Below are 11,725 nucleotides of genomic sequence, written 5' to 3' on the forward strand. Positions count from 1 at the left end.
GCCACCAGCACCCCCACATTTGTGTCCCCATCAAACCCCACAGATATTTGTGTCCCCATCAGAGTCATCACCCCCCCCCCCCACATTTATGTCCCCATCAGAATCATCAGGCCCCCCCCCACATGTGTGTCCCCATCAGACCCCACAGATATTTGTGTCCCCATCAGAGTCATCACCCCCCCCCCCACATTTATGTCCCCATCAGTCATCAGCCCCCCCCCACATGTATGTCCCCATCAGAGTCATCAGCCCCCCCCCCCCACATTTGTGTCCCCATCAGAGTCATCACCCCCCCCCCTACATTTATGTCCCCATCAGTCATCAGCCCCCCCCCCCACATGTATGTCCCCATCAGTCATCAGCCCCCCCCCTACATGTATGTCCCCATCAGAGTCATCACCTCCCCCCCACATTTATGTCCCCATCAGAGTCATCACCCCCCCCCCACATTTATGTCCCCATCAGTCATCAGCCCCCCCCACATGTATGTCCCCATCAGAGTCATCACCCCCCCACATTTGTGTCCCCATCAGAGTCATCAGAGCCCCCCCCCACATGTATGTCCCCATCAGAGTCATCAGCCCCCCCCACATGTATGTCCCCATCAGAGTCATCACCCCCCCCCCCCCCCACATGTATGTCCCCATCAGAGTCATCACCCCCCCCCCCACATTTATGTCCCCATCAGTCATCAGCCCCCCCCCACATGTATGTCCCCATCAGAGTCATCAGCCCCCCCCCCCACATTTGTGTCCCCATCAGAGTCATCAGCCCCCCAAAATGTGTGTCCCCGTCAGTCTACAACCCCCCTCCACGTGTGTCCCAAGCAGAGTCATCAGCCCCCAGATGTTTGTGCCCCATCAGAGCCATTCAACCCACCCCCACACAAGTGTATCAGCCCCCCCTCCTTGCATGTGTCCAGCGCGTCTCCACTCTCCATCACTGGCTGTGCAGACCTGCTGCATCTCCTGACTCCCGCCCCGCTGGTATTACACACTCGTTACTGGTTAACAGCGAGGCGGGAGGCGGGAGCAGGGAGGCGGCAACGGGTCTGCCCTAAACACCTCATTGGCTGCTGGGATGCCGTGGTCCCAGCAGCCAACACACACAGTGAGACGCCGGGAGGGATTGCGGGACCTGCGCTGCATATTGCCGGGGGCGAATATGCAGCGCAGGTTCCACAACTAACAGGTGGACTAAGGATTCACGCTGCGGGCCGGAAGAAATGGCCTGGCGGGCCGGATGTGGCCCGCGGGCCGTAGTTTGGAGACCCCTGATCTAAACCATTCCATTGTAGCTCTGGCTGTATGTTTAGGGTCGTTGTCGTGCTGGAAGGTGAGCCTCCACCCCAGTCTCAAGTCTCTAAGGCCGCGTACACACGGTCGGACAAAACCGATGAGAACGGACCGAGGTTCAGTTTCATCGATCCAAACCGACCGTGTGTATAGCCCATCGGTCTGTTTTCCTTCGGTCCAAAATTTTAAAACATGCTTTAAAATCGAACCGATGGCCCGCTGCCCGATCGGTCCAAACCAATGGTTAGTACAGAAAGCATTGGTTCAAAACCCGCGCATGCTCAGAATCAAGTCGACGCATGCTTGGAAGCATTGAACTTCGTTTTATTCAGCACGTCGTGTGTTTAACGTCACCGCGTTCTGACCCGATCGGTTTTTGGAACGATGGTGTGTACGCACATCAGACCATCAGGCCACTTCAGCGGTGAACCGATGGAAATGGCCCGTCGGACCATTCTCATCGGTTTGGAACGACCGTGTGTACGCGGCCTAAGAGGTTCTCTTCTAAGATATGCAAAGTGATTGGTGATCTTTTATAAGCCTATATCCTGGATTCTTCCATTGATGCAGATTACTGTGCTATTTGGGACCAATAGGCTATTGTGACTCCCCATTGGGCATTCTTTTCTGGACTGATTTTTGGATATCGTTTTCATATTGTTTCCATCCTTTGAGTTCTACGCTTACAGCCACGCTTTGAGAGCAATGATGACACCCCCTTTTGGGGTTGATCAGTGGAATTGATTTGCCAACCATAGTCACTGTACCCTGTGAACCCCTGAAGAAGCTATAACTGAGAAACGCGTTGGGATTTTGCACCCCCTTCTGGATATGTGTCTATCTATCATATTTTGATGTTGCACATGTATATTATAGGAATCAAGTGAATTTATTTATAGAGGGGGTGCTTCTCTGGGGGGCTGTTAGGCTGACTATGTTTTGCTCAACCATTATGTATTTGTTTTAGGGGCTTGGTACCCCAAAATTTATTTATGGAAGTTTGTATTAAAAATTGCTGATTTTATAAATACATGTGTTTGTAAGTTTATTCTGATGGAAGGTTTCAGCATCAAGAAAAAACCCTTTTTCTCCTTTTTTCTGTTTTGGGATGTGGCGCTGAGTTAATCAGCTGGATCCATTACTGGTTTTGTGCATGACACAGAGGGTAAAAGACTGAGGACTTCTTGTGTTGGAAATAGGTACTGCAAGACCAGCTCCAGATTGAAGATGAGTATTGCAGCAAGAGCTACTTTTTATATTTTAAAACAGCAGTAGGACCATTAAAAAATAAATAAATCTCAGATTTGATTTTAAATAAACCTCTCTGTGCTGTGCTATTGGACCAGGTAAAGACACTCTTCAGAATCTGCAGTTCTGCAGGTATTTCACCCTTGTCCCACTTCCTGCTTGTTCTTTGGACTACCATGAGCTCTCATGCTCTAATAATAATTTCAGCTCCAGGAGATTTTACCCCTTCGTGGTAAAAGGCCATTTTTTGCTATTCTGCACTGCGCTACTTTAACCACTTCAGCCCAGGACCATTTGGCTGGCCAAAGACCAGAGCACTTTTTGCGATTCGGCACTGCGTCGCTTTAACTGACAATTGCGCAGTCGCGCGACCTGGCTCCCAAACAAAATCGATGTCCTTTTTTTCCCACAAATAAAGATTTCTTTTGGTGGTATTTGATCACCTCTGTGGTTTTTATTTTTTGCGCTATAAACAAAAATAGAGCGACAATTTTGAAAAAAAATGCAATCACTTTTACTTTTTGCTTTAATAAATATCCCCTAAAAATAAATATATATATATATTTTTTTATCCTCAGTTTAGGCCGATACGCATTCTTCTACATATTTTTGGTAAAATAAAAATCGCAATAAGCGTTTATTGATTGGTTTGCGCAAAAGTTATACAAAATAGGGGATAGTTTTATGGCATTTTTATTAATATTATTTTTTACTAGTAATGTCGGCGATCAGCGATTTTTATCGTGACTGTGACATTATGGCAGACACATTGGACACACTTTTGAGACCATTCACATTTACACAGCGATCAGTGCTATAAATATGCACTTATTACTGTGTAAATGTGACTGGCAGTGAAGGGATTAACCAGGAAGGGGCGCTGAAGGGGTTAAGTGTATCATAGGGATGTGTTCTAACTGTAGGGGGGATGGGCTATGTGTAACACGAAACTGATCACCGCTCCCGATTATAGGGAGCTGTGATCAGTGTCCTGCCACTAGGAAGAATGGGGAAATGCTTGTTTACATTAGCATCTCCCCGTTCTTCCTCTCCGTGAGACGATTGCAGGTATCCCCGCCGACATTGAGTCTGCGGAACCCGTGGTCGGGAGCTTGCAGCGGACGTGTGCCACCGGCATCGCCCGCGTCCACAATGCTGCTTCTTAAAGGCGACGTATATATACATCGATCTGCCCACAGGAGCCATTGAGTCAACGTATATATAAGTGAGCCAGTCCTTAAAGGGGTGGTTCCCCCTAAAACACATTGCTAACAATAGATTCGTAAGACCCGTTACACTGCGGGTAGGCTGGCTTTTTTTTTATTTATTTTTTTAGTACATACCGATATCTCCCCGTCTCGTTCCTTGTTGGTGGGCGTTCCTAGTTGATTGACGTTCCTCGGACGGGCGCGTACGTGACGTCGGCTTCTTTTGGAAAAGTCGTGACGTCACGTACGCGCCCGTCCGAGGAACGTCAATCAACTAGTTCCGCCCACCGCCAAGGGACGAGACGGGGAGATCTCGGTATGTACGAAAAAAAAAAAAAAGCCAGCCTACCCGCAGTGTAACGGGTCTTACGAATCTATTGTTAGAAATTAGTTTTAGGGGGAACCACCGCTTTAAGTGGTTAACTGCCGATTTCACAGTCACACAAGGCTGTACCCAAAATAAATATATATCATTTTTTTCCTACAAATAGAGCTTTCTTTTGGTGTTATTTGATCACTGGGTTTTTATGTTTTTGCGATATAAACGAAAACATTTAAAAATATGTGGTTTAATGCACCCTGTGATGTGCCTCTATGCCTTTTAAAACATAGTTAAAAACACATAAATTAGCCCATGGGACTTTGAATGAGGTGCTGCTACAAACACACAACTAATAGATGAATGGTATACAAATTTATTGGTAAATTACATAGGAGTAAAGTAGCATATGCTTTCATGCTGATTTGCAGTGTTGCCAACCTACCAGATTGAAATTTACTGGCGCAGCCACGTTTTTACTGGCATTTCACAAAAGTTACTATATAAATTTTTAGGTGCAAATTTCAGTATTTAGGCTACAAACAAGTACGATAGGCAAATAGCAATGTGATTTAAGGTAGATATTAAGGTAAAAAAAACATATTTTTGTTATTTTCGATATAAGGGCAAAATATTTAGTCACATCACCCCCTGCCTCCATCCCCCTCTGCCACCAACACCCCCTGCCTTCACCCCCCTCTGCGGTGCCACAATCTCCCCCTGCCTCCAATCTCCCCTAGGCCCCCTGCCTCCAATCACCCCCTGCCTCCATCGTCCCCTGACTCCATCCCCCTCTGCGGTGCCACCAACAACCCTTGTCTCCATCCCCCACCCTCTGTGGTGCCGCCATCCCCCTCTGCGGTGCCACCAACACCCCCTACCACTAACACCCCCTGCCTCCAATCTCCCCCTGCCACTAACACCCCCTGCCTCCAATCTCCCCCTGCCTCCATCGTCCCCTGCCTCCATCCCCCTCTGCGGTGCCACCAACAAACCCTGTCTCCACCCCCCACCCTCTGTTGTGCCGCCATCCCCCTCTGCGGTGCCACCAACATCCCCTGCCACTAACACTCCCTGCCACTAACACCCCCTGCCTCCAATCACCCCCTGCCACTAACACCCCCTGCCTCCATTCTCCCGCTGCCTCCATTGCCCCCTGCCTCCATCCCCCTCTTCGGTGCCACCACAGCCATCATCACCCCCTGCCTCCAATCACCCCCTGCCTCCAATCTCCAAGTGCAGTTCCAAGCCGAACCGATCTCAGCTATTTTTACTGGCACATTCCCGCAACCACGGACATTTACGAACGGGGGAAAAAGTGCCCGTTTTTACAAACTGTCCGTAAAAATACGGACGGTTGGCAACACTGCTGATTTGTAGTAATTGCATAATATATTCCATGACAAAATACAGTATTCCAAAGATCAATACATGATGAATAAAAAAAGATGCATCCTAAGTCTCGACGTGTTTCGTGAATCACAGTTTACTTCCTCAGGAGTTGATGCACATATAAAAATCTGTAAGGGTAAAAAATTATGAAATACATGACAAAATTGGTGATAAATAATATTGTTTTAAAGCTAAGGGTCACCCTAAGGGACCCAATACTTACACATCAGCTAAAATGAAATGCACATTCCAATGGTGACAGTCAGGAATGTGTGATCTGGGAGCTGTGGGCATAGACTCCACAAGGACCCTAGAGGCTTTCTGCTATAAAACATATCCAATGAAAACATTTAAATTTCTTCATAAATTCTGGCCAAAATGTGTTTTGCTACATGTTTTTGATTAAAAAAAATCCCAGTAAGTGTATATTTATTGGTTTGTTGAAAAGTTATTAACGATTAACAACTTACAGTATAATGGGACTGCCATAGTGTGGCGGACAATCTTTCACTAACTGATGCTGGAGGGGGGAGGGGGGACTGACTAACTGCCACTGACATCAACAGTCACATTAATAGGGGTTAACATCTAGGATGACCGAGGGGTTAAATATGTGCCTAACTATGTGTGTAAAATGTTTCTCATCTCTGCAAAGCATAGGGATTGTTCCCTGTGTACAGTGAATGTTAACACAGAGCTCTTGACTGTGAATGTACACAGCCAATCAGCACGTCTCAGCCGTGAATCATTGGCCAGGACTTGATGACAGGCTCCGAATGTGGACAATCACAGCGGGAGCCAACCAAGCTCTAAACCCAGAAGTAGGCAGAGATCCACTCTGGATGAAGGAGCACAGGGGGTACCATTTGGACAGCAGCATTGTCAGTCTGGGAAGGGGAGTGTTAGATGTACTAGTTTGATACACAAACAAATTGAAGCTAAACTCCAGCTCAGACTTTAAAAGCAGTTACAGCAACAAAAAAAAAATTTCCTTTGGGATAAAGGTTTTCTATAAATAAATAAAAGCTGATCATTGTAAGCACCCCTGTAATTTCTGTCAACCCTGCAACTACTACATCTGCTACATCTGCAGGACAGACTTGCTGGCCAGATCATCAAGTGAAAGCCGAAAAAGATAACTAATGCAGCCACCACATCTAAAAATTGATAATAAATGTTTTCTTTTGGGTTTAATACGGCTTCAAAATTGATCAAAAACAATTATAGTTGCCCTTTAACCACTTAAGCCCGGGACCATTTTGCAGCTAAAGGACCAGGCCACTTTTTGCGATTCGGCACTGCATCGCTTTAACTGACAATTGCGCAGTCGTGCGACGTGTCTCCCAAAAAAAATTGGCGTCCTTTTTTTCCCACAAATAGAGGTTTCTTAGTGGTATTTGATCACCTCTGCGGTTTTTATTTTTTGCGCTATAAACAAAAATAGAGTGTCAATTTTGAAAAAAAAAATAATATTTTTTACTTTTTGCTATAATAAATATCCCCCCCCCCAAAAAATATATTAAAAAAAACATTTTTTTTCCCTCAGTTTAGGCCGATACGTATTCTTCTACATATTTTTGGTAAAAAAATCGCAATAAGCATTTATTAAATGTTTTACTTAAAGGTTATAGCGTTTACATAATAGGGGATAGTTTTATGACATTTTTATTATTATTATTTTTTTTTTTTTACCAGTAATGGCGGCGATCAGTGATCTTTTTCGGGACTGCGACATTATGACGGACACATAGGACAGTTTTGACACATTTTTGGGACCATTGTCATTTTCACAGCGATCAGTGCTATAAAAATGCCCTGTTTACTGTGAAAATGACACTGGCAGTGAAGGGGTTAACCACTAGGTGGCGCTGTAGGGGTTAAGTGTTCCCTGCATAGTGTTTCTTACTGTAGGGGGATGGGCTCTGTATCACATGACACTGATCTCCGCTCCAAGTACACTGAGCCGAGATCAGTGTCATTGTCACTAGTCAGAGCGGGGAGATGCTTGTTTACACAAGCACCTCTCCACTCTATACCTCTGTAAAATGATCGCGGGGATCCCCACGGCGATTGAGTCCTCGTGAGCCATGGTCCGACTCACGGGGATGGCCACACGGACAGGCATTTAGGGGACGTACAGGTACGTTGATATGCCTGTCCGTGCCATTCTGCTGACATATATGTGCAGGAGGCGGTCCTTAACCACTTTCCGCCCGCCAATGACATATTTTTTTTTTTAAAGTGTATTTTTGTGCGTGTACTCGAGAGAGGAGCCGGACTGCAGAAGTTGGGAGTAGGCAGGCCTCCCTCAGAGGCAATCTGCCACCTTTCTCCATGCCCCGGGTGGCAATGGTGGGTGTGTGAGGGGGTCCTCCCACACAGCCCGCCCTACCTGCTCCGCTTTGAAGCCCAACGGGGCAGAGGGACTCCCTATAAGGGAGTGAGAGGATCTAGCCCACTCAACCAGCCCCCGTTAGTCCTTCGCCTCTCTTTTTAGAGACCGCGTGGTCAAAGTGCGTGCATGTTAACCCAATTTCGAGTGCGTGTAAGTGTGGTGGTTTTTGTGGGAGGGGGTGGGTGTACAAAGCGCAGGCTTACCTCGCATAGCACACCCACCGGGAGCCGGGCTGAGACCACCAAACTCAATTCACATGTAGCCGAGATCGGGATCCGAACCCCTAGCTGCAGAGGTGAATGGCTTGTCAGCGCAGTGCCAATCGCGTTGAGCCACCGCAGCTCCCCGCCAATGACATATTGACATCGGCAAAGTGGTTGTAGAATCCTGACTGGACGTCATATGACGTCCTCAGGATTTTGAGCCGCTGCGCGCCCCCGGGGGCGCGCGCTTCGCGGCCATCGTTGTTGCAGGATGTCAGTGACACCCCGCAACACCGATCAAGGTAAAGAGTCTCTCACGGAGACTCTTTACCACGTGATCAGCCGTGTCCAACCACGGCTGATCACGATGTAAACAGGAAAAGCCGGTAATCGGCTTTTCCTCACTCGCGTCTGTCAGACGCGAGTAGAGGAGAGACGATCGGCTGCTCCTGTGACAGGGGGGGTTTGTACTGATCGATTATCAGCACAGCCTTCCCGAGGATGATCACTGGACCACCAGGGATGCCCATTGGACCACCAGGGATGCCCACTAGACCACCAGGGATGAAAAAATAAAAATAAAAAGGTATGCCACCCTAGACCACCAGGGATGAGAAGGACACCAATAATGGATGCCAATCAGTGCCGCAATGGATGGCAATCAGTTCCCACAATGGGCATCACTGATTGGCAGGCATTGTTTGGCACTGATTGGCATCCATTAGTACAACACATACGATAGTGCCCATCTATGCCGCCTATCAGTGCCCATCCATGCCGCCTATCAGTGCCCATCCGTGCCACCTATCCGTGCCCATCTGTGCTGCATATCCATGCCCATCCGTGCCGCCTATCTGTGCTCATCTGTGCCACCTATCCGTGCCCATCCGTGCCGCCTATCCAAGTCCATCCATGCCGCCTATCCGTGCCGCCTATCAGTGCCCATCCGTGCCGCCCATCAGTGCCGCATATTAGTGCCCATCAATGCCACCACATCAGTGCCACCTTATCGGTGCCCATCGGTGCCACCCTATCAGTGGCCGTCAGTGAAGTACCATCCGTGCCCATCAGTGAAGGAGAAAACGTACTTATTTACAATGTTGTATAACAGAAACAAAAAAAAAACGTTGTTTTTCTAAATTTTCGGTAATTTTTTTTGCAGAAAATAAATATCCCAGAGGTGATCAAATACCACCAAAAGAAAGCTCTATTTGTGGGTACAAAATTATAAAAATTTAGTTTGGGTACAGTGTAGCATGACCGCGCAATTGTCATTCAAAGTGCAATAGTTAAATAGTCATTGTTGCCCTTACACTAATTACATGTATTTTTTTAGATTTATCCATCAGAGCTAAATGAGGAACAGTTGTGGAACAATAAAGGACAGAGGGATTTGAGACGGAAAGCGGGACAGTTGGGCTCCAAAGACTACTGATGTCCTGACAGTCATTCTGCGTATACAGCATTAATAAACCGCGTATGTAATAGAAGAAAGACGTAAATGCTAACTGGAGTTTGGCCCTCCCTGGATACCTTCAGCTCTGTGGGTATCAGTAGCCTCTCTTTTTAATGTATAATCCATAGAACATTCCGCTCAGTAAGGAGAATGGAATGTGGCACATGCCATTGGCACCGGAATGCCGATCACAGAGGTCTGAGGTTTCACTTCCATCCTCCATCTTGGCAAAGCTTCACACGGACGCTGCACAGTTGTTCCTTCAAAGAAAACTCAGACCCGGGAAAGATAACAAAGACTCGTCTTATCCTCCTGACACAAATGCTATCACAGATTGGGCAGATACATCATTCAGCAAGCCGTCTCTGGTCCTAATCACGTTATTCTTACATCTTTTCCTAATGGAGAAGCAAAAAAACTAAAGAAAAATCCATACATAACTAACAAGCTTTCAGGCATTACGGGCCAGATTCACGTAGAATCGCGGCGGCGTAACATATCGTATATACGTTACACCACCGCAAGTTTTCATCCCAAGTGCCTGATTCACCAAGCACTTGCGTGAAAACTTACGCCGGCGGCCTCCGGCATAAGCCCGCGTAATTCAAAGGGGCGTGTGCCATTTAAATTAGGCGCGCTCCCGCGCCGGACCTACTGCGCATGCTCCGTTTTGAAATTCCCGCCGTGCTTTGCGCGAAGTGACGTCATTTTTTTGAACGGCGACGTGCGTAGCATACTTTCGTATTCCCGGACGTCTTACGCAAGAATTTTTTTTTTAGAAATTCGACGCGGGAACGACGGCCATACTTTAAAATGGGCTGTGTAAAGTTAGGGCAGGTAAAACGACGACTAACTTTGCGACGGGAAACTTTACTAGCAACGACGTAACGAACACGAAAAACCGTCGTGGATCGCCGTAAAACCTCATTTGCATACCCGACGCTGGAATACGACGCAAACTCCACCCAGCGGCGGCCGAGGTACTGCATCCTAAGATCCGACGGTGTAAGACAATTACACCTGTCGGATCTTAGGGCTATCTATGCGTAACCTGATTCTATGAATCAGTCGCATAGATACTCTGAGAGATACGACGGCGTTTCAGAGAAACGCCGTCGTATCTCTTCTGTGAATCTGGCCCTACGTCACTCCAGTTTTGTTCCTTCTAGGTCAGTTATATACACTGGGGTAGATTCAGGTAGCAATTACGCCTGCGTATCCATAGATACGCAGCGTAATTGCTAACTAGCGCCGGCGTATCAACTTTCTGTATTCAGAAAGCTCGATACGCCGACTGTAGCCTAAGATACGACTGGCATAAGGCTCTTATGCCGTCGTATCTTAGGCTGCATTCTGACGCTGGCCGCTAGGTGGCGTTCCCGTAGTTGTCAGCGTAGAGTATGCAAATTGCATACTCACGCCGATTCACAAACGTACGCGCGCCCGGCGGTCGTGTTTTACGTCGTTTGCGTTCGTCGCTTTCGTCGTAAGGCTGCTCCTGCTATTAGGAGGCGCAGCCAATGGTAAGTATAGACGTCATTCCCGCGTCGCGATTTTCGAAATTTACGTCGTTTGCGTAAGTGGATCGTGAATGGCGCTGGACGCCATTTACGTTCACGTCGAAGCAAATGACGTCCTTGCGACGTCATTTACCGCAATGCACGTCGGGAAATTTTCCCGACGGAGCATGCGCAGTACATTCGGCGCGGGAACGCGCCTAATTTAAATGATCCACGCCCCCTACGGGATCATTTAAATTACGCGCGCTTACGCCGGCCCCTTTTACAAAACGCCGCCGCAAATTACGGAGCAAATGCTTCGTGAATGAAGCGTAGCTCAAGTAATTTACGGAGGCGTAGCGTAAAAACGGTACGCTGCGCCGCCGTAGCAGTGCGCGCCCCTTCCTGAATCTACCCCAATGTAAAGATTCCAGCAAACTTCATTGCAGATCCTTACCTGAATCTGTACAAACAAATGGCCACTGCCCCCACCTATAACTGGTCTTTGCAGCGAGGAGCACATGGAAGGGGGGTGCAGGTCAAACAAAACCAAAGAAAATTCCCAGCTCAACTTATTGACCAGCCTGCAACCAACCAAATTATCCTGTCTAAGTCTAGGTTCACGCTGTAGTGACGCAGGAACCAGCGCCGGTTCCCACATCGCATCTCTCCCTCAGGCAGTTCAGACTGTCCTCTGCGAACCGGATCGG

Source organism: Rana temporaria, chromosome 3 (genome assembly GCF_905171775.1).
Source record: "Rana temporaria chromosome 3, aRanTem1.1, whole genome shotgun sequence".
NCBI lineage: Eukaryota > Metazoa > Chordata > Amphibia > Anura > Ranidae > Rana > Rana temporaria.